Source organism: Dipteris shenzhenensis, chromosome 3 (genome assembly GCF_047967505.1).
Source record: "Dipteris shenzhenensis isolate YYH24624 ecotype China chromosome 3, Dip_SZ_1.0, whole genome shotgun sequence".
NCBI lineage: Eukaryota > Viridiplantae > Streptophyta > Polypodiopsida > Gleicheniales > Dipteridaceae > Dipteris > Dipteris shenzhenensis.
Genome location: NC_141598.1, coordinates 30,117,590 through 30,141,050, shown reverse-complemented (window position 1 = coordinate 30,141,050; position 23,461 = coordinate 30,117,590).

Sequence of the window (23,461 nt, the reverse complement as noted above, 5' to 3'; positions counted from 1 at the left end):
TTGACAATCTGTTATCATGTGCCTCCATTACATCATGCATGTCCTTTTCAATCCAATCTCTCTCTACCCTTTTCTTGGTACGATCAGGTCTTGCTAGGGGGGATGCACATGTAGCTACCGGAGGGGTTGCACATGTAGCATCCGGAGGGGTTGTACATGCAGCTGCTCAAGGATGAACCACCATGGCTGGAGGGTCTGGTAACACTCTTGGTCTTCTAAATAGGCGCTGCGAAGGCCGGCTCCTTCCATTAAGAAAAGATTGGGTGCTTCTGATTTTCATGGTACTCATGATACCAATGCAATTACTGTTGTGTTGAAAAACACAAATCAATAGATCGTGTTGTGTGTTGATAAACACACAAAGTAGTGTGTGTTGGCGTTGTATTGAGAGACAGAAATGTGTGTTCACAAACATAGAACACAATGTGTGGAGTTGTCGTGTTTAAAAAGAAGAAGAAAGACAGTCAATACTAACTGAGCAATGACTCTATTGTAGGAGTACGTCATAGTCCCGAACAGAGAATTTCCTCTTCTTTGGGTTTGGGGCTTGGACTCTACTAATAGTGGACATCATTGGCTGAGGGATAGCTGGAACCTTCTTACTCATTTGTTGGTGGTGTTTAGCAGCGCAGAGAATCCCAGACTTCACATGAATACCTCCACAGCAGTCCTTGGCAATCGAGGAGGATATCAGAACAAACGATCCCCCTCACAATTGGGTGCCTCTCGATCAAACAGGTAATGCATTCGCAAGGTGGCTCATTGTATTGCATTTCGCCTATCACAGGAAGGTGGAGAAAACAATAGTTTAATCAAGATCCTGTGTTCTTATAGTTCTTCAAACCAAGGTGCACGCTGGATGCTTGTCATCTGATTGGTTGCCACTTAGAAAATAGGATTGGGACGTTGATTTTGAATCGAAGGGTTCACAGATGCAGAGATTGATAAAACGAAGAGGATCGTAAGAGAACACTCGAAGAAGTGGATTGGGCTGTTTATTTCGAATCGCTGGGCTTGGAGATGATGAGACCTGTGGTGAGCCGTTTTGCAATCGAAACTGTGCCACGGCTCATTGATATCGGTGGTGGCTACGAGTGAATTGGTGGGTGGGTGAGGACCAAAATCGTGGCACAACGATTGAATTTGTGGCTGGGCGAGACGCAAGCTATGGCGCTACAATTTAATTCATGGGTAGGAGAGGACTAGAACTGTGGCAGAGGAGAGTTAATCGTGAGGCTCAAAGCATTGCTCATTCGCATTGGGCGCAGAGCGGGTGGGAATCGGTGCTTTTTTGCCTGGCATTGGGTGCGAAGCGTCAGGGATCCACGGCTTTGGATGTCTATTGTAGGCTGCATCCATACACACTGTTGTGGGGGGCTTCTTGCGGGTGCCCCTTTATAGGCCCGCTTACCCTACCCAAAGCAATCTTGCATGCCCACCTTGATTGGCCGCATACTCCAAGAAGACACAATGAGGCGCAATTCTTCATTTGCACCTTCAATTATACCTCAAGCGCTCTATATCTCATCTCGTGGTGGTAGGAGGGGTCGTGGTAATCGGCAAGGTTGTAGCTTTATGCCTCGTGCAAATCCTGCTCCGCTCCTTCCAACTCCATCCTCAATTCCTTTTGGAGGATCAAATCAATTTCAGCAACGAAGGACTCAACGGAATCCCAATTGGTCCCGTCAAAGGGGTCGAGGTAGTTCTTGGGCCTCTTCTCGTCAAACGTCTCAAGGTACTCCAGAAAACCCTCCTTCGTTGCAGCTCTTTTGCACCTCAACACAAGTGCCTGTGTCTATTGATCAGCCGGAAGAAATCTGGTATCTCGACACAGCTGCTTCTCAACATATGACATCCCAACGATCCTGGTTTAGTGATTACCAACCTTTTTCTCAGCCTATTTCAGTCTTCTTGGGTGATCATTCCTCTCTGCAAGCGCATGGCACTGGCAGCGTTGTCGTCAAATTTCTCAACAATCAAGAATTTACGCTCCCTGATGTGTATTACGTGCCTCGCCTCAAAAAGAATCTTTTCTCTGTTGCATCAGCTGCTGCCCTTGGTGCAGACATACGTATATTGGGCAAATCCTGCACTCTGAGAATGGATCACATCGATTGTGTCGTTCCACAGGTCAATCGACTATAGCCACTTGGTATCAGTATAACGTTTCCTCTTCAAGCAGCAACCGCTTCCACAAAATCTGATCCTGCTCACCTTCGGGATGAGCGGATGGGTCATCCTAATTTTCAGAGTCTTCGTCAATTTGCAAAGCATTCACTGGTTGATGGTCTTCCACCTTCACTGGTAACCTCTGATCCTTTCTGTGAAAGTTGTGTACTAGGCAAACACAGCATGACCACATTTCATAGACAATTTGGTCATCGTACCTTTGATCTCCTTGCACTAGTTCACTCGGATGTGTGTGGCCCGATGCAAACCCCTTCCCTCGGAGGTGCCATCTATTTTCTTACTTTCATAGATGATTTCAGCACATTCACCTATGTATACTTCTCCATCATAAACATCAGGTGCTAGAATATTTTAAACAGTTCCATATTGAAGCAGAGAGACAGACAGGCCGAACTCTGCGCATTCTGCGCACAGATAATGGGGGTGAATACTGCTCTGGCGCATTTCGGAACTACTGTGCTCAATATGGTATTGTTCATCAGCTCACTACACCCTACACTTCACAACAGAATGGTGTAGCTGAGCGCAAGAATCGCACATTGGTCGAAGCTGCTCGTTCCATGATTTTTGGAGCTTCCCTTCTGACCTGATTTTGGGGACAAGCAGTTGCCACAGCGGCTTACTTGCAGAATATTTCCACCAAGGCTCGACTTCATCATGCAACACTGCATGAACTTTGGACCAATCGTCGACCCACACTCCACCACCTCCGTGTTTTTGGCTGCCAAGCATATGCACAAGTACCTGATGACACACGGAAGAAGTTTGCTCCCAAGTCTCAACATTGTGTGTTCATAGGCTATGGGCATCCACATGGCGTCAAAGCATATCGGCTCTTCAACACACGGACCCACTCTGTTCTATATTCAAGGAATGTGGTGTTCCGTGAAGTGGCTCGTGGTGTACCATCGGGCAAGCAACCATTGGACCCCTTTGTCATAGATGATGTGGTAACTGTCCTTGATGACGAGGTAACTAACCCCTCCTCTCTTACTGTAACTCCGCATGTTTATATCCTTCAACACCCTGGTCAGTCAATGCCACAGGTACCCGTGCAGCTTCAGCCAGTCACACCCCAACCTCATGCTCTTTCCACACCCATAGTCCTTCCGCATGGTCGTCTCCCTCCGACAGTCAAGCAACGCTTGGCATACAGCTCCATGTATGTTCAACCTTCACAAGATCAGCCCCCTTCCAGTGACTCTGATCTCTCTACACACAGTCCTCATGCAGACTTCCCTCTTGATGAACTCCCTCTTGAAGTCACTCCTCCCCCTCCCCAGTGCATGGATGCTGCTGGGCACCTGCGCAGGTCCTCTCGTGCCACTCGTGGTCGCCCCCCTGCACGATTAAGGGAGTCCGAGTACTCTCTTGCCACTATGCTTGACAGTCTACCCTCTTCGCATTCATCTGAGCCAGATGCTATTGATGCATTCACCCATGCAGATGATCATATTCTGGTTCATGTAGCCCTCAATTCCTCCGTTGCTCACCATTGGCAGGCTGCCATGCAAGATGAGATTGATTCACTACACAAAAATAGGGCTTGGCAGCTAGTTGATCCACCTCCAAGCCGCAGAATTGTTGGCTCCAAGTGGTTACTGAAGCGTAAGTATAATGCTGATGGCTCATTGGCACATTATAAAGCACGTCTTGTGGCTCAAGGGTTCACACAGATTCAAGGTGTAGATAAGTCTTTCCGCTCAATTGTGGCACTGGCAGCTCAGTTCTCCCTTCTTCTCCATCAGATGGATGTAAAAACAGCCTTTCTTAATGGTGTCTTGGATGAGAATGAACGGGTGTACATGAAACAGCCCGAAGGTTTTGTCTCTCCCAATCAAAATCATAAAGTCTGCATGCTCCTGAAAAGCTTGTATGGGCTCAAACAATCTCCTCGTGTTTGGTACTTACACTTTCACAGATATCTCGAAAGCATGAATTTCCTGCGCACTTTGTCAGATAACAGTGTGTATGTTCAGCGCATAGGTGCAAAACTTTGTATCATCGGCCTGTATGTTGACGACTTGTTGATTGCCTGCAACGACATAGATCTACTGACACAAGTCAAGCTTCAGCTCTCCCTTGAATTTCAGATGACAGATCAAGGCCCAGTGCAGTATTGTCTAGGTATCCAGATTCTCAAGGATTCTCACACAGGTAATATCAAGTTGTTTCAAGGGAAATATGCTCGAGATGTCTTGCATAGGTTCAACATGCAGGGAGCTCGGCCTATACCAACACCAATGGATGCAGGTGTACGCTTGAGAAAGTCTATGTCTCCTGACACCCCAGATGCAATCCAAGCCATGTCTTCAATTCCTTATCGTCAAGCTGTTGGTGCACTCCGGTATTTGGTGACTTGTACCAGGCCCGCGCTCTCTTTCTCAACCTTGCAGGTCTCTCAGTACCTTCAAAATCCTGGCCCCCTACACTGGCAAGCTGTCAAGCGAATTTTTCGCTACCTTGTGGCCACACTTGATGTAGGCATACAGTTTAAGTCTGACCATCCTGTCCCACTACATGGGTGGTGTGACTCAGATTGGGGTAGTGATCCAGATACACGATGCTCTACCGCCGGATATACCTTCTTGTTTGCAGGAGGTCCCATTGTCTGGCACAGTAAGAAGCAGGCTGCAGTTGCACTCTCCACAGCGGAAGCTGAATATGTTGCCATTGCCAGTGCTGCTACTGAAGCAATTTGGCTCCGAGGATTATTCAACGATCTCGGTTGTCCAGTAGACGACCCACTGCAGATTTTCTGTGACAATCAATCTGCAATTGCAATCTCCAACAATAACAGCCAGCCTGAGCGACTTAAGCACATTGATCTCAGATTTCACTTCATTAAGGATGAGGTTGAGAGTGATCGACTTCAACTTGTGTACATTCCCACTTCTCAAATGGCTGCAGATGTTCTTACAAAGCCTCTCCCTCGGCTCACCCACTGGAACTGCTGCAGTACCTTTGGCATTCCAACTCCTCATCCTTTAGCTCCAGATATTTTTGAGTAGTCAATTTTCTTTACTGTCTTGGAGTTAAGGGGGGGTAATAGAATATTATTGTAACTCCAAAACATTAGCTTAGCTAAAACTTCAATTACATGTTCAAATAACCTCGCGCCTGTTCCTCACAATGGCTGAGTCAGTTAGTCTGTTACAGCAAACTGTAGTCTTTATAATTCAGCCTCTTGGCTCTCATCAATCAATCTCTTCAGGCCTTCTTAGTTGCTCGTGGCCTGATAGAGAGCCCTCTAAAGGTTGTAGCATCAAGCCTTACTCTCCCACACAGTGCTGCTGCGATGGATCTCACAGCCGTTAAGTTCCGATTTCTCTTCTTATTCCAGATTAGCCTCCTGGCATGGATCATTTGGACGACATCGTTTCTCATGATCTTCTTGCATACTCCGTATTTGCCCATCTCTACGAGCTTCGCAGCACCAGTTCTTGCACCGGATATTTCATTCTGCCATCCTGAGGGAAAGAAAGGAAACGATGCAAGAAAAGAAAGCTCGAGCTGAAGGGACGAATGCACAGAAGACGAGTCTGTAAGGCTAGATGCTACAACCTGTAGTGGGCTCTCTATCTCTACCAGGCTGAAAGAAATGCAGCTCCCAATGCTCTACCCTTAGTTCCTTCTTTGCTGAGCATATATGTGGCATGTGCTGGAAAAAGAAGGCATCACCGCATACGATTCACATCCTCATGGGCGTGCTAGTGTTTGTCAAAGATTTGGAACTCATCTCCGAAGTGACCCATCATATATTACTTGGTAAGAGATATTTTAGTTTTGCTTTGAAGGAGAGGTCCTTAAATAGGTAGAACTTGCATTTCTAGCAACTAGATACAAGTTGGTCCAACGCTTTATCTCTCCCATCTATTCCCAGCCATCCGCCAAAGTATACAAGGCCATGTGTAAGGATTTGGCGATTGAAAGGAGAACATAGATGGTGCAGATCACAGATTTCTTACTTCATACTTCAATGATCTCTTGGAGAATCCCTCACTCCATCCCCCCGTTCATAACAGTTTTAGGACGTCAATCTAGCAGCCATAGAGGGAATTTTCGTCGACATCAAAGTCACAGCCATGATGCCAATGAGCCTCACACAATGTATCTTGCAAGTGAGGATATGCAGAAGACTAACCGAGTTTACATCGACATTGACATTGATTGTGAAGCCAAAGGGAATGTAGCTATCAAGTTGACTATATTGATCAAGATCCTTAGTACATTGACAGTGGTGCATGATCTCATATGACAAAGCATAAGGAATGGTTTACAAGATGAAACTATTATAAGGACCAAAGAATGTTATCTACACTATAGATAACACACCGAATCCAGTTCAAGGGAACCTCATTGTCCCTATGAACGATCTTACTTGTACAAAAGGATTGGTGAAAGATGTACTTTATGTTCTGAAACTCAGCAAGAACCTCTTGTCAGTTGGACAAATGACAGAATACAAGTATTAAGGCATCTTCGATGGAGATGATTGCTCAATCAAGGATAAATTTAGAGAACATTAGCTAGTGAGAAAATCAGTTAAGGAAGGACACTTATTCAGGATGTTAGCTTCACTAGGTCATATTTGCATGCCATGTCAGCTCAACACTTTTCGCAATATGGCACAAGAGATATGGTCATGCACTTTCAAAAGTTTAATGCATTGGCACTTTACATAATTTTCAAAACTTCAGTTTTTGGAAAAGTTTGCGAAGCATGTTGTTTTGGAAAACCAAAAAGAGCAAACTTTGGGAGAAGCACCTCTCGAGTAAGAGGTATTCTTAATTTGATTCATTCAAGTGTATGAGGTCATGCATAGATCCACAGCATCCATGGTTCACTTTACTGCTGCTTGACTTTCATCGATGACTATAACATATATTATTGGCTCTATTTTCTAAAGAGAAATCTAAAGTCTTTTCCAAATTTCAAGAATTCAAAGCCATGGTAGAGAACCAGATAGGTAGAAAAATCAATGTCATGAAATCAAACAAAGGAGATGAATACATATCTTTATGAACTTTTGCAGAAGTAATGGCATTCGAACACAGTTCACATATGTATATACTCCTCAACAGAATGCAATAGTTGAAAGAAAGAATAGAACTTGCTAGAGCGATGTACAATGATATTTGATCTTGGAAGATGGTCCTCTTAATTCTTCAACATGCATCATACTTTTTACAATGATTTATCACATCAGTATTGAGATTGTCCCATCATAATTATGTGTTCAGGATCTTCCCAATCATGGCCTCAGTGGAGAATGGCCACTGGTACTTCCTTGATGCACTTCTTTCATGTGGAAAGATAGATCATGGAAGGACCATGTCGCCTCTTTTCTATATAAGTATTTGACTAGGAGCAAGTACTCTCATGATTTTAGTGCAATTAGTTGCCGTTTGTCCTTACTTGTAGCTTTGAGAAACGATGTACTAGATTATCTCTTCGTGCTTATCTTCAAAACTTGACACTGGGAACAAGTTGGCATTGGGAAGACTCATCGATCTCTTTGTACAAATTCGTATCTTCAATGCGAGACCATAGTTTGACAAAGCTAGGTTTTTGGATGATTGAAGTTGAATTCTTGGAGCAAATTAGCAATAGTATCCATTGAATCAAACAAGGCATCAGGATGGTGTTATTGATCAAGTATAGTAGTACTTCAAGATCCACATAGAAGATAAATGGGTTCCCAAGAGGTAATGCCAAACTTTTTATACATTTTACACAATCTCTAGGGCTTTTTGCGGTCATTGAATAGTTCATCTCTACTAATTAGAATATTTGCCTCACATAGTAGATCTAATATTGGAAAATATAAATTCCCTTGGGAATGAGCCAAGAAGGACCCAATTTCCATCCCAAATGTATCAATATGTGCATGAAATCATCAATATGCTCACTTTGTGCTGTAGATTGAGAAATCATCTAGGAATATTGTGAGAAATTCATTGATCTACTATTCACTACTACACCGTGACCCTTCGCTCACCTCCCAACACTTAGTGCATGCAGATGTAAAATCCGTTAGTACGGCTCACGGGTGGGTTTTTTGTCGGTATTAGTATCGGTATATACCACCACCAAGTGATGCTATATATTGACAATGACAGACAATGTCGGTATATACCAACTCTTTTAGAAGATAAAATTTCCAGTGTTGGTATATATCGATACTGGTACAACTTTTCCATATTGATGGAATTACATAACGTTGTTTGCAATAAGACCCAAAACAATTTTTTAGTACAAGTTTTATCATTTGAAAGATAAAAAATATCTCAAAAATATAATAGGACATACACCAAGTTTGAGATCGAAATATTCATGTATTCATGGTGAATTCAATATACAAATGTACATAATGCCACTATAAGAGTGAAAGGGGCAAAGATAAAAAGCCTTGTCGATGGCTAAAATTTTTTTTTGACTTGAAAAAACAGGTAAAATATGTATTTTTTCTGATTCAAAATGTAGCAATCTAATCATATGAATACTTCTCTATTTGTACAAATACTTCTCTATTCATACGAATAAAAGTATTTGTATGAATAAAACAGTTTATTTGTACAAATAAAATGAGTATAAGTAAGTACTCCTATCTATTTGCTTCTTGCTTCTGTGTCCCCACCTGCCTACCCATGCAACCAGCTTGGCTCTCGCACAAGTAAACTCATCTCCCATGTTGAGACTGACAATCATCTCTCTTGCGAGAGTTCTGTGTTGCAATCTCGGTTTCAATATCCATGTTTGCATTTGGTTCTAGCACTTATCTCTCTTACAAGAGTTGTGTGTTGTAGTCTCTACTTTGATTTTAACGTTTGTGTTTTATCTAAGGCTGGTAATCATCTCTCTTCTGAGAGTTGTGTATTGCAGTCTGGATTTCAATATTCATGTTTGCATTTGGGACTAGCAGTCATCTCTTTTATGAGAATCATGTGTTGTAGTCTCCTCTTTGATTTTAATGTTTGTTTTTTATCGAAGGTTGGCAATCATCTCTCTTGCTAGAGTTGTGTGTTGCAGTCTCAATTTTCATAGACGCTTAGTCTGGCACTCATCTCTCTAATCAATCTTGAGAGTTGTGTGTTGAAGTTTGAGTTTAGAGATATTTTCATAGATGCTTAGTCTAGCATTCATCCCTCTAGTCAATCTTGAGAATTATGTTATGCAGTCTAAGTTTAGCAATTCATGCACCACTTTGCCTTGGAGAGTTGATGATGTCTTGGTCAAATAAGTCGAGATATCCTTGCCTGTGACACAAAGTGGGAGAATCCTGCCATAGAAGATAGAGTTGCATACATAAAAAATGCATGGCAAGCCTTCAAGGGCAAGGGAGATACCTCATCCTTCATTCTTGGCCAATGCACCCATGTCCCCAGCACCCACATCCTCAAATACCATTGCATCCCCCACATCCATAGCCACAACCATTGCATCCCCTACAACCAATGCACTACATCCCTTACATCCACAGCCATAACCATTGCATCCATAGCCACAACTACTACATCCACAGCCACAACCACTACCTTCCTTTTTTGCACATGGTCCCCTACCCCCTCTATTACTATATCCACACTCGACTTATGTTCTAGAGTTTGTTGCACATCCCCCATAGAGGCCATGTCATGATTTCACATCTTTTGCACATCCTACCATACATCTAGATAGGTCTCCCTCTCCTTCGCACCCGCCCATATCTGCACCCTTAGCCCCCTTACCTTAGGCTAGTAGCAACACCACCAGAACAACATGATGAGCCCGTTGAAGCAAGAATACCACAATGATTGGCACTAGCACTTCTCCAATGATGGGACATTCGATTCACACCGGCAGTAATTGTGGGCACCATGACATCTAGCAATGCTAGCATGTGCCACATTTGCATTAGCTTATTCGACGATCCCCATAAGTGTACACTCAGGCATCATCCGCACTATAGGTCTAGTATTTGATAGTAATCCATTGATAATAGTCCTGTTTTGGAATGGAAATCATTTAGATAGATGGATGACATATCACAGGCATGATGGAAAGAGACCATGTCCAGTGGGACACAGAGATGACACAAAAATCTCCGCGTGTTCGTCATCAGCATGTTTTTGATTGTCTAAGTGCACTTGTAGGCACTGTCATTACATGCACCAACATAATGTCCTACATAAGGATTTGCTTGTGCAAAACATTATGCTACATTTGTCTAAGTCACCAGAAGAGGGGTATTTGGGCATTTGTGATTGGGGAATGATGACACTGATGAGAACCAACAAGCATTATTCGGCATTGAAGAGTAACAATTCCACGATTGTTATGACTTTTCATCAAAGATTTTTCCACGTAGCTTCAGAGGGCCTTTGCACTAATCCCCCATCTTTCTATACTATATGCAATGCCCCACCACATTCTTACGATTATAGATGTTTGTGTACCATCGACTTATACTGGTCCTACACAAGCTTTGATCATGCAGTGGTTGCGACGACTTGCACTCCAAGGAAAGCACACAGACCCAAACAACCATCCACCAATAGCAAAGTTTTGTAGTGTTTTTAATATTGTAGCTGTTGAGAGGAAGAGAAAGAGGAGAGAGACGGACACAAGAGTTGCTCCCAAGGAAGTGATTCTATTCATATATCATAGGCATATATATAGTTGAGGACTAGGCTGAGTTAGGGCAAGCTATATATAGCTCTAACACCCCCACTCAAACTAGGCTCTCTAGCTATGGATGAAAAAACCCTTAGGGAGTACAAGGAAAAACTATGTGAAAATATATATACAAAGGATGGCCATATGCCAATTTGAATGATACAGTGTAATGTTGGATGATATAGTGCAAATTGAATGTGGATAGTACAAAGGCATAAGACAAGCACTAGTCCATAGTACAGTGCAAAGTATAGGCGCTATGTTTGGTGCATGATACAGTGCAAAGTATGTGTGAAAAATAGAAAAATCTACCTAGAAATCTCAACTTGTTTGACATAGTGATGATGCATAATCAGGGCTTGAGATCTTCAAGTTCGATGTTTGAGCTCTTCATGTACATAGTAGAGCTTGTTGTCTCCAAGTTCAATTTGATCAAACCTCCTCAAACCTTTATAATGAGGATTACCAAAGAGCGAGCAAGGAAAAGCGAGCGAGCCCAATTAAGCGAGCGTGATTAAACAACAGGCAAGCGAGCAGCCCTTGATCCACTATATGATTAATCAAATTTCATTGGAGAGAGGAGTCATTCCCCAAAATGATATTGCTTCCCTCCTTCCTTCTCATGCTATCACATTAGACTCATTATGGAGAGAGATTCAATAGTATATAAAATATATGATTCACAAAAACAAAGACTACTTAGAGGGCACATTGTTCGAATTGCACATCTCCTTCCTTCTCATATATTTACATTACAATAAATTTGGCAAACAAACACATAGTGGTACTGAATACAAGATTTGAAAAAGAACTAACATTGCACACAAGTTTTACATTACATATCATGCCTGCCATGCTTATATGATTACATATTCCATACATGCATCATGAAGACAAATATCAGGCTACACATATCCTTCCTCCCCATACTTGGTATCTTCCTCCATACACCCATCCAAAGAAAAGGAGTAGCCTACACATCATATTAAATACCTTTCTCTCCTTACTTTCACATTGAAATCCTTATGGAGAGACAACAACATAGGAGCAGGTAGAATATAGCCAAAACGTGCTCATACTCTACATGTACATATCATGCCTTCCATGTTTGCAGAAGTACATCTGATCCAAAAAATGGAAGGCATGTAGAGCAAAAAAGCACATTACATCTATTGCATCTTCTACTATTCACCTTAAAGGCTGACATATCTTGCCTCTAATGCTTGTAGAAGTATATCCTTACTTCGATTACAAAAACATAGAAGGATCCCTACCTCTATAATCCACATGTTCAGCAAAGAACAATAGAATGTCTTTCACATCATCTAGTCTATGAAAGATGGATTTCTTTTTCCAGCCAGTGCTTGAAACAACTCAATCTTAGTCAACGCTGCTTGATGCATAAACTGATGCACTGTATCACTCAATCCCAGCACTACAATGAACATAAAATATATGTGCTTGCAAGGCATATAAGGAGTTTTACTTGTCTCCCTTTGAGTGAAGTTAAGACATGTACAACGTGGGAATTCTGAAATTGAGACACAGTATGTTAGCCCCTTGGAAATTGAACCTGATGTATGAATGTGGAAAAGATGCACCTCATTTGGAATAATAGTGCTCTCTCTTACAACCTCCCCATTCTCTACAACTGCCTTGCTTATCCTTTCTTTGCATTCTTTATTCAACCTAGTTCTCCATGACACAAGCTTTCCATCACGACGAGATGGGCGCACATGGCTTGGCGTATGGATTTTTTGCATACGAGATGGGAAGCTCATGACACCAATAGCATCATCAGTCTCAAATACAAATCCTGCCCTTACCAGGGTCTCCCTCTCATCCACAGTAATTGATGTCCCACATGCAACCTTCCACACACCTGGAGAGTTTCCAGGAACACCTTGAATGGAATTATCCACCTTCCATGTATGGGTCACAGTACTATTGCAAAACCAAACAAATTGTTCTATCAATCCATTGGAATGTTGCCTTCTTCCCTTAAAGCAAGGCGCTGGCACACCATTGCTTGCACTTCTACCAAGCGCATTGATCATTGCCCCACACCGTCTCCGACTTTCTGTCAAGTAACCAAAGCATGTGACAACACTATGTGCTTCAGTTCTCTTAATTGCCCAATTGGCATCATAAATGTTTGCCTCTCTACAAACTACCTGGTTTGTAGGATTTAAAAAATCAAGTTGTCATCTTTTTCCAATCACTCTCTTTGTAGTGACAGTGATGTATTCAGGGCGATGACTATCAAGTGCATGGACCACAGTTGAACATGTAGAACTCCTCTTTCTTCTCATACTTATCGGTTCTATCATCGGTCTATCCATCTCTGGAGAGTGTAACCCAGCCTCTTCAATCACAGTGTGTGACAAATTAACAAGCCTATTTCTATCTCCTTTACTAGATCCACCACCATCAAGTATTCTTTGTCGTAGAACATCCATATTTGGACCTGTACCCAAGTGTTTTCCATTCAAAAAGGCATTATAGTGAGCACTCTAAAGGACACTCATTGCAAGATCTGCAGCACAAGCTTCATACAATGTTATGTGTCTTGCATACCCATGTGCTGCTCTCATGCTAGAGTGTTTTGTCTCCAAAAGATTTACTGTAGGAACAAACCCAGAATTTTTCTCTTGCTGCAAAAACATTCCCCCCCATTGGTTGACTCTAACATCCCACCAAGCCAACCATGTGTGGAGTGCTGGCAACTCACCCTCTTTCGCATGCAATGGAGACCAATACAAGGTCAATGTTCTCTTGCATTGATCTGCAGAAGTAGCTGTCATTGCCTCCCTCCATTTCCTACATAGAACCTTATGCTCCTCTTGAAATTGTGGCTTAATGCATCTTTTGGTATGCTCAACCATGCTCATCTCCCAGTGAAAACCACAAGTCCTTTCTTTACCCTCCATTACATTTTCAGGCCCACCATTGTAAACTATGCGGATAGCAAGCCAATTTGCTCCTGCTCCATCTGCCATGAATCCTCAGAATTCAGGTGGTTCAAAACCATTCTTCTCCATCTGACTATTCAAAAGCTTCCAAAATTGCACTTGTGCATGGGTATCTTCCATCTTGAATTCACATATAGCTATTGTTAAGAGTTCCCTTATGTAAGGGTCATACACATGAGCACCCATAGTTGACCATCCTTTTACTCGATGGATGTGGTCAAAATGCACCCATTGTGATCCAAGGCTACCTTCTGGCCACATTCGATTCACCAAATCAACCCCTGATCCTGGACCAATGGTCGACATTTTGAAAATATGTGGTTGTTGTTCATCTTGCAACTGCCTAGGAAACAAGATACTTTGCACATATGGATATCTGCATCTCTTTTTCAAACCCAGTATTGAATCCATTTCACCATCTCCTCCTCTAGCATCACATCTTGCACTCTGCACTATTCTCTAAAGCCTTCTCCTTTGTGTCATTGGTGTGATTGTATCCAAAACCTCTTCAAATTGTTGGTAATCTAGAGGTTCCATAGCAACCCCCTCCTTTGCAAGCAACATATCCATCATAAGGTCTTGTGTAACTAAGACCTCAATGTTTTTGCAAGATGAATTTGCATTTAGCCTAGCACGCATTGAAACAAGATCATCCACTTGCAATTCCTTTGTACGACTTTTTCCTTTCTCAACAGGATGGTCATGGAACCCAACATGCACAACACATCTTGTCGTCTTCGCTCTTTCATGAGGCAAGCAATAATATATGATAGCACTGCATTGATAAACACACTCTGGGATTTCTAAACAATGCTTGCAGTCAATTGATCCCAAGGTTGGATCAATTGGACCAGGCATACGTGGCTTCCTAAGCTTTCCCTTCCATTGTGTATCATTCAGAACTCCCATTCGTTCAAGGTAAGGACAATGAACGTTACAACATCTCAAGTATCTAGAACATCTACTCATCCTTACAATTCCATTGAAAAAGTCTTGTGAACATGTTGAATATTTTGTCCATACATGACCATCGGCATTTTGTTCCATTCTAGACATTGGAGATCCATCAGGCAAAGGGGGGAGTTTAAAGACAACATACCCATCATAAGTTTTAGGCAGTTCAACAACCTTTTCAACTCTAACTGCAGAAGTTAATGCAACATGCAAAGAACTATTCAAAGGCATCTTCTCTATAAGTGAAATAACACTATTCACTTCAGCATTTTGAAAGTCACTATGAGAATCTTTCCTTCTTATCACCTCAACTCTGAAGGTTGAATGTTGTTTTCCATTGATCTTGTACCCTTTTTGACCATCCTCCAAGTCCACCAAGGGAAGCACTATGGCAATGTCATCCACTCCGATTTCTTGATGTAGACTAATCTCCTCATCTGCAAGGTGAAAGTGTTCCTTGAGATCTACTAGGGAGACCTCCAATAAAGGAGTGTCGTAACGAATGGACAGTGTTTCTGATTCTCCAAAGCGAATCAACACAAATGCAGGCATGTTTTAGATGCACAAATGAACACTAAAGGATTGGCGCCACCCACTACGAGAACAATTTCATCAATTTGCAAGCGCAAAAGAAGACGGAGCTCTAGAATAGCTAGCGGCTCTTCATTTACAAAAGAAGATGTAGCCAGTAGAAGAGTGTGATAAAAAATGACATTGCTAGAGAAGAGGTGGCATCAGAAGAGCAAACAGAAGCACAAGAGATGGAAATAGAAGAAAAGAGGTTGATAGAAGAGGACATGGCAGTGGAAGAGAAGATGTTGATAGAAGGAAGAGATGACAAAAGAAGAGAAGACGTAAAAAATTATGTCTTTGAAAGGTGGCAAGTTAGATGATGCCGTCACAATTATCTTCATAAAGGCTCCATGACATGGTTCATAATATCCTGTTTCTTTTCCATGAAAATGGTAATCATTTCACAAGATGGTAATCTGAATAAAGGCTCCATAACTTGCAAACACGAATCTGGTAAGAGGATATGTTTAAGAACAGAATCAATATGAACTGTTACCTTCTGTCAATATGAACAGAATCAAGTATAGTCAAGATTTAGTGAAGATTTAGTAATAAATCCTTCCTTGACTCAATAGCTAAATCTGGAAGCGGGGCGACTGAAGGTTGGGCGCAGAAGGCGAAACAATATGAGGGAAGAACAACGAATGAAAGCAAACAAGGCGTGGACAGTAGAAGCCACACACACACAACGTCATCCTCGACCTCTCATGCGGATAGTAAAATGACGTCACTGCCATCGCCCTCGTCCTTGACCTCTCATGCGCTAGCAACTCCACAAATTTCTGGTAGTGAAGGGGTGCCCGCCCCGGGCTTGGATTGGCTGGCAGTCTTTGAGAGGCGTGGCGATGACCTGTGCATGGGGACTGACTCTAAAGATGGTGTGTCGTTGGCATAGAGTGCCATGTGTGTTGCTTCAACCCAATAAAGAGGGGAGCAAGAAGAGGGCATAGTTGAGCAGAATGGGGGCGGCTTCGTCACGCACATCGAATCCTCCATTGCGGATGAATTCATCACGCACATCGGATCCTCCACTTGCGCGCTTAGCCTTGGCCATTTGCCGCACCTAGTGACCATCTTTTCTGGTCTTAGCACGACATCCTCATCAACCCGAAGTCGCTCAGTCGCTCCTCTCGCAACGTTATTCAGAGTTTCTTTCGCTCCACAGATGCATATTAAGGCCGCCTACCAAGCCGATCAATAAACATTTCAGCACATTCAGGAAAGGAGACTTGTTTGTAGATGGCGTCTAGGCATTGAAACTACGCTTCTAGACATTGTCAGCAAGGAAGATATTTAGTTTCGAAGAACGGCTATGAGGATCAGTATAGGGCACTTGCTGGAACGGAGATTCAAACTGATTTTGAATTGATAATTTTAAAAATTTGTGGAGCTGCTAGCACTTGGCTAACCTCCTCTTCTCCATATGGTCTCTTCTCCATCGCTTGGCTAACCTCCTTGCCTTCTCTTCTCGCCATCGCTCCCTCCTTCTCTTCTCCCTCCTTGCCTTCACCATCTACAAACCATCGCTCCTTCTCTTCTCCCTCCTTGCCTTCGCCATCTACAAACCATCGCTCCTTCTCTTCTCCCTCCTCGCTCGCTATAGCCTTCTGCCTTCGCCATTGCTCGCTATAGCCTTCTGCCTTCTGCCTTCTGCCTTCTGTGTCCTATAGACCATCCTTCTGCCTTCTGCTTTCTGCCTTCTATGTCCAGCTGCTATAGACCATCCTTCTGCCTTCTGCCTTCGCCATCGCTCCTTCTGCCTTCTGCCACCACCCTCTGCCTTCTGCCACCACCCTCCTTCTCTTCTCCCTCCTTGCCTTCGCCTTCGCTTGTTTGCCATCACCCTCTACCTTCTGCCTTCTACCACCACCCTCCTTCTCTTCTCCCTCCTCGCCTTCGCCTTCACTCATTCGCCACCACCCTCTGCCTTCTGCCTTCTGCCTTTGCCACCACCCTTCTGCCTTCTGAGTTTGTGAGTGTCCCTCCTCACCTTCGCCATCGCTCCTTCTCTTCTCCCTCCTCGCCTTTGCCATCACTTGCTCCTTTGCCATCACCATCACTTACTCCCTCCATCGCTTCTCTTCTTCCGTGACCCGCATGACCTCGCCTCCTCTTCCACGACCTCGCCTCCTCTTCCACAACCCGCACTCCCTCTTCGCTTCTCCCTCCTCTTCCACGACCCGCACTCCCTCTTTGCTTCCTCGGCCCTCCTCAAGCTTTCGTTGGCCTCCTCTCTTCTCCTTCCATGCTCCACCTTCCTCCCAACATCGTAGTTGGAGTAGCCGCCTTCTCCTTCCATGCTCCACCTTCCTCCCAATGTCGCCTCCACCTTCCACGCTCCACTCACCTCCCTTACGAAAGGTCTCGTGCACTCCCATCTTCTCCATCTCCTCCGCCAAAGTACACGCTCCCTCACCCACGCTTTTGTTTTTGGGAATTCCAAGCTTCACAACAATCATGCTTCATATAAAGAATTAGCCAAGCTACACACATCCTTTTTTTGATCTACTTTCCATGAGAAAGGGCAGCGCGTTAATGGAAAGTAGATCAAAATCATGTCAAAGGAGGTATACTAAAAAAATACTAAAAACTTAAAAAACTTTCATCAATTTTTGTCTATATACCTCAAATTGATTTTGAAATTGTGAATCCTTCTCCTCACATCCTCATCCTCCAATTTTTCAATCTTCCAAGACCTCTCTAGTGAGTCCTTAAGCATTTGGAAGAGCCATGGCATTAAGCATTTGTAGGAGCATTTTGGATACCCTTTCCATTGAAATGGACAGCGCGTTGGCACAAAAGGGCATCTAAAATCCTCCATTGTATCTTTCATGTACCACCTTCATATTTGAGTAAAGAAGGAAATTTTGATGCTTGTGACACCAAAATGGACAACGTGTCAACGCGCTGTCCATTTCGGTATCCCAAGCATCAAAATTGGCCTCTTTTATGCTTCATAATAGAATTTCAGTGGGGTGGCATTTAGATGTCTTTTGCTTCAAAATGGACAGCGCATCAATGCACTATCTTTTTTGGTAGAAAGAGCTTCATAGTTTAGGACATTGACATGCTCCCACACTTGCAACAGTCTTCCTACAATAAGATTGGTTGTTGGGATCAAGAATGCTCCCACACTTGACCTGCATGGTGACTTGAAAATAAAGTTAGCTTCCGGATCCCTGAGTTACTGTGTCAAGTCTTGCTCAATAGTGGCTTTGTATTGGGGTAGCATTTTATATGCCCTTTTCACCGAAATGGATAGCGTGTTGACGCGCTATCCATTTTAGTAGAAATAGCACTAAAATGCACACTACTAATGTGTGCTTTCACAGTTGCATTCAACCTATACATTTTAAGATTTTTATTAAATATGAATGCTCTTTGGATATAAGATCTCAAAGAGGAAGAGTGAAGTAGATATAAGGTCGACATAAATGTCATCTATGTGGCTTTCAATTCTGCGAGTTATTTTGACCACAAGGATGATTTTGCCAACACATTGTATGCTTTTTCTTTTAATCTGCATTCTTGAATCATGCCTCAAGTTAAAGGAGGAACTCCTTGATTGAGGAAAGTCCTCTATGGAAGGGGGTGAGAGTTTGTGGAATATTGGGAGAAATCCCCTAAAAGATTGCCACATGTACATGTATTACACAATACATGTATATAAATAGACATGCTTAAGTATTCATAGACATGTATGTGTGTTATACATTTATTGTACATTTATTTGTGTCCATATGTCATGTATGAAAATGTCAAGATGTATATATGGAAGTCTGTTGTAAATGTAAACATATGCATGGAAGATGCAGTCTCTTCCATTAGCAAATGAGTGCTATATGGGGTTGAGAGTTTGAGAGGTTATGTATGTATATGCAGATATAAATTCATACATAGATAAGTTTATACATGCATACGTAAAACTATTTACATGTGTTTTTTTATTTGTACATAGAAAAGGATATGCATACATATGCATAAATATGTGAAAACAGATGTATTTAAAGATAAATAAAGACATGTGTATAAAGATAAATAAATATGTTTAGATATTCCTTTATACACATCTATGTATAGGAGTTTGAATGTTAGCTCTATGTATCAATAATAGTATATTAGTTTGACTTTTAGCTCTATGTATCTATAATAGTATAGGAGTTTGACTATTGGCTCTAAGATAAACTAGACCCTAAATGCATGTGTTCAAAATGATAGTGTAAACATGTCTCTGGTTAGTGTTTAAAAAATTTGACAGTTGTGCTCACATTGAACTCTTGATATTCATAGAATGTTTTGGAGAAGAATAGCATGTGCCATGAACAATAGATTTTTTCTATATTTTGCTATGCTATATTTGCTCTTGGATTAGATTTTCATTGTCTTGCAATCTCATTTCATATGTGACCAGTGTATGAAAAGGTGTTATTTTTGTATTTCATTTCAGGATGACTAGAAGGAAAGGTAAAAAGCCTCAAGAGGCTCTGCCTCCAAAGTTAGCAAGAGGAAAGAAAATAGATCCCCCTACCCAATCATCAGTAGGTGGGACAGAAGAACCAGGGAGTGCAGCAGGTTCTGATCCTGATACATCCTCTGCTCCAAGAGATGAAGGACCAAGATTGGAGGAGGTTGAATTGGATGACACTGAAGTGCAAGTGGAAGGAGGAGGTGATGTGATTGGAAAATGCAGGATGCTTGATTCAAATCATTGTCCTCGCATTCCATTATGTAGATTGATCCCCTATGCACTAGTACGAGGACTGCGTGATGTTGTGTCTTCATTAAAAAGTGCATTCCAAGTGGAGGGCTACCTTCCAGAGAAAGGATCTTTCATAGTGTCTGTTTGCAAAAGTGATGGAGAGGAGGTAGTAGTGACAGATGATATGATGGAGAGGTGGTCTCCCACTTGGAGAGATGTTGATGAAGAGTTTGAGAATGACTTGCTATCAAGTCATGAAATTTATGTCAAGAAGGATGGTTTTTGTTTCGGAGGGAAATCATAGGACTACTGCTTGGATGAGTGTTATAAAGGATATCTTTCCTACAAACAAAAGACGACACATAAGAGTGGTTTGCACAATAATTGATCTTAGAAAAATAAGTGAGATTGCTCTATTGGCTGGCCTACAGCGCATGAATTCGTAAGTACTTTGATACCTTTTTTTCTTTCATTAATTTTGTGTTGTATAATTCTTTACCTTCATAATTTTTATTTTGTACAAACGAACTAATCTTTTGATGTATCTTGTAGTATGAATGAGCATGCCATCATCAAACCTAGCCTCCGAGACACACTTATAAATGCACACAACATTTGTGAGTGTGATCCTACGATATTTATGAAATCATTGTCTCCTAATGAAGTGAAATCCATAGAGAACTAGAGGGCTCATGAGAGTAAAGGAAAAAGGCCCTGGTTTCCATTGACAAGAGGCTATCTTGCAAGATTGGTCTTTCAGGTTTAATGCTACACTTCTCTTGGAGCTTATTCTCTTTCATTCCTTTTCTTTCTATAAAAGGAAATCTTTTGTGTAGGTTGAGTACAATACAGAGCTTAAAAAAGCAATTGATAAGATATCCACAAAGATGCCTATTGACCAAATAACAGAAGTTGAAGGAAAGCAACGCGTCTTGATTCAAAAGAGAATTGCTGGCAGGATGGGAAAGGTGAGAGTTGGGTGAGGCCTGGTTGGAAAAGTTATTTGCCTTGCGATTTGATGGTCTGGACTCTTGTGTAACTTTGGAGAAGCTGCAACTCATAGCAAAGTCTGATATGAGATTAGAGAAAAAAATCATTTTTCTTTCCTTGTTGGAGGCTACCAAACCAATGAGGGATATGTATTTCATGCTTATGGGGGATGTGGAGTATAGAGGGTGAGTTGTTCCTTTCATAAATAAACTTATTTTGCAGTGTTTGTATAAATGTATTATAGAAGTGCCATAAGTCTAAGTTGTGTGAATACTTTGTTTTTCACTTGTGTAGATGGATTAATAGAGAGATATTTCTTGAGAAAGTAGAGACCCAGGCTTTGAAAGTTCTTGATGACTTGAGGATTGTAACAACCATGGGCGTTCCTTTAGAGACACCAAAAGATTACACAATGCAACAGTACATGGAGGACATAAAATTAGAAGGAAGAAAGCATTTGTTCTTAGCTCTACGATTAAAAGATTCAAAGATTGAGAGTAAGGGAGGAAAGAAAGCAGACGGTCTCTTTGAGTTGGACATGGCCACTCACAGGGTTGTCTACAGGTTGGTCCCTTTTAGTTTTAATGATGGTGCTTTTCTATTTGTTTTGTGAAGCTTATAACAACATTGAACTTGACAATCATTTTTATTTGTCTCAATTTTTTTGTGAACCTTTCTGTATATAGGAGCTCCAAATAACTAGTGATTGTTGATTTGTAGGTATCTTGCTCATTTGGCAAGAGAGAGAAAGATCTTAGAGATTCCAAATTTGTGCAAGAGTTGGGTGGGGAAACTGGTCATGCTGCTTGTATCTATCCTCCTGGCATGCACAATCACTCTCAATGGGAACTTGCAAATTGTCCTTGGTGGATAGACTTCCCCAAGGGACAAGTCTTGGTGCGTGAGAGAGACTTTCACAAGAAATATGCCTCATCTAAGGACATTGAAGAAAGTAAGGATAAAATGGGGGGAAGCTCTAGAAAAACAAAAACACAAGCACAAAAACAAGAACAAGCTCAAAAGAAAGGTAAGAAATATACATACACGTTGAGTTTCTAATGTTGTTTATGATGAGGGTTTGGAATAGTATACTAATGTTATTCTTTCCTATCCATTTAGATGAGGAGCCATCTAGTCCACCAAGGCAAGATAAGGATCAAATGGAGCATGCAAGGTTCTAGTTTATTTTTGTTCTTGCTATCGGTGTTTCAAAATTTCCTTTGGTTGTGTTTGATATAAATTTTCCATGTAGGTTCACAATCTATCACAAAGTTAGTACAACATTATGTATTTCATAAGGCACAGTCATCGGATAGTCTATCGACTCGTGGTATCACTCCATTATATGCTTGTATGGTGGGTGATTACATAACCATGGGAATGGACTTTTCACAATCTAAGAAAAATGAAAAGTATATTATTTTGCATGAGTTTTTCATGAATTAGTTAGCCCTGATCGAGACTACATGCAGTTGGGTAAGAAGATTAAGTGGGCTGTGGATTTTATATTGGTTGACTTTCCCACTGGATTTCCACTTGATGAGAGAGAACCCATCCCAGTTTGGAACCTCTTATTGGAGGACCATGTGCATTATGGGCTTGCCGTTGCAGCAGCTTCATTATCAGATAGTGGTTGGCTGGCAGTTATATGTCCTATGGCAGGTAAGGTTTAATATCTAGCACTATTGTTGTTATATGTCCTCTATTCCCATTTTTCTTGTATGAGATAGTGTCATTTGATTGTAGGACACTGTATTTCGTGGATGGAGCACTTTGCATTTGTTCAAGGCTTGGAAGTTGTCAGGCGTGTAGTCATTCATGACAAGCTTCCACATGGATACTATAAATACCATGGTGTAACTCTTAAGGTATGCTACAATTCCATGCATGGTGTGTTGTAATGTTACATTCATGAACTTTTTAATGTGTTTCTTTATGTGGGATTGATAGATGCCATGTTACATGTAGTATATGCATGCTAGGTTTTGATGGTAAAATCATATATTTCATTTGTGTTCCATATGTGTGGTCACATGTAGTCTTTCATGCTATGATACTTGTTGGCTAAGGTCATTCTTTGGTATTTGGTTCTCTATGCATGATTCACAGATGCAGTCATCTATGTTGGCTCTAGTACATAGAGTTAAGAAGACTCCATCAATTTATTTGGAAGAGAGTGTTCCACTATTTCAAAACCTTTCCATTGATCCGCTATCTGATTTATGGACTCACTATGTGCCTCTCAGTGAGAGGACAATAGTGCCTATGTCTTCTCAGATGGCTCGAGGTGGACTTGAGTGATGTTGCTACTTTGTTGGGTGCCTTTTGTCTCTCTTATGTGTTCCAGGAGGATTGGTTTTAGAGATGGGTTGCAGAACAGCTCCTCTCATGCGTGCTTGTCAGGCTACTGGTAGACCTTGTTTTT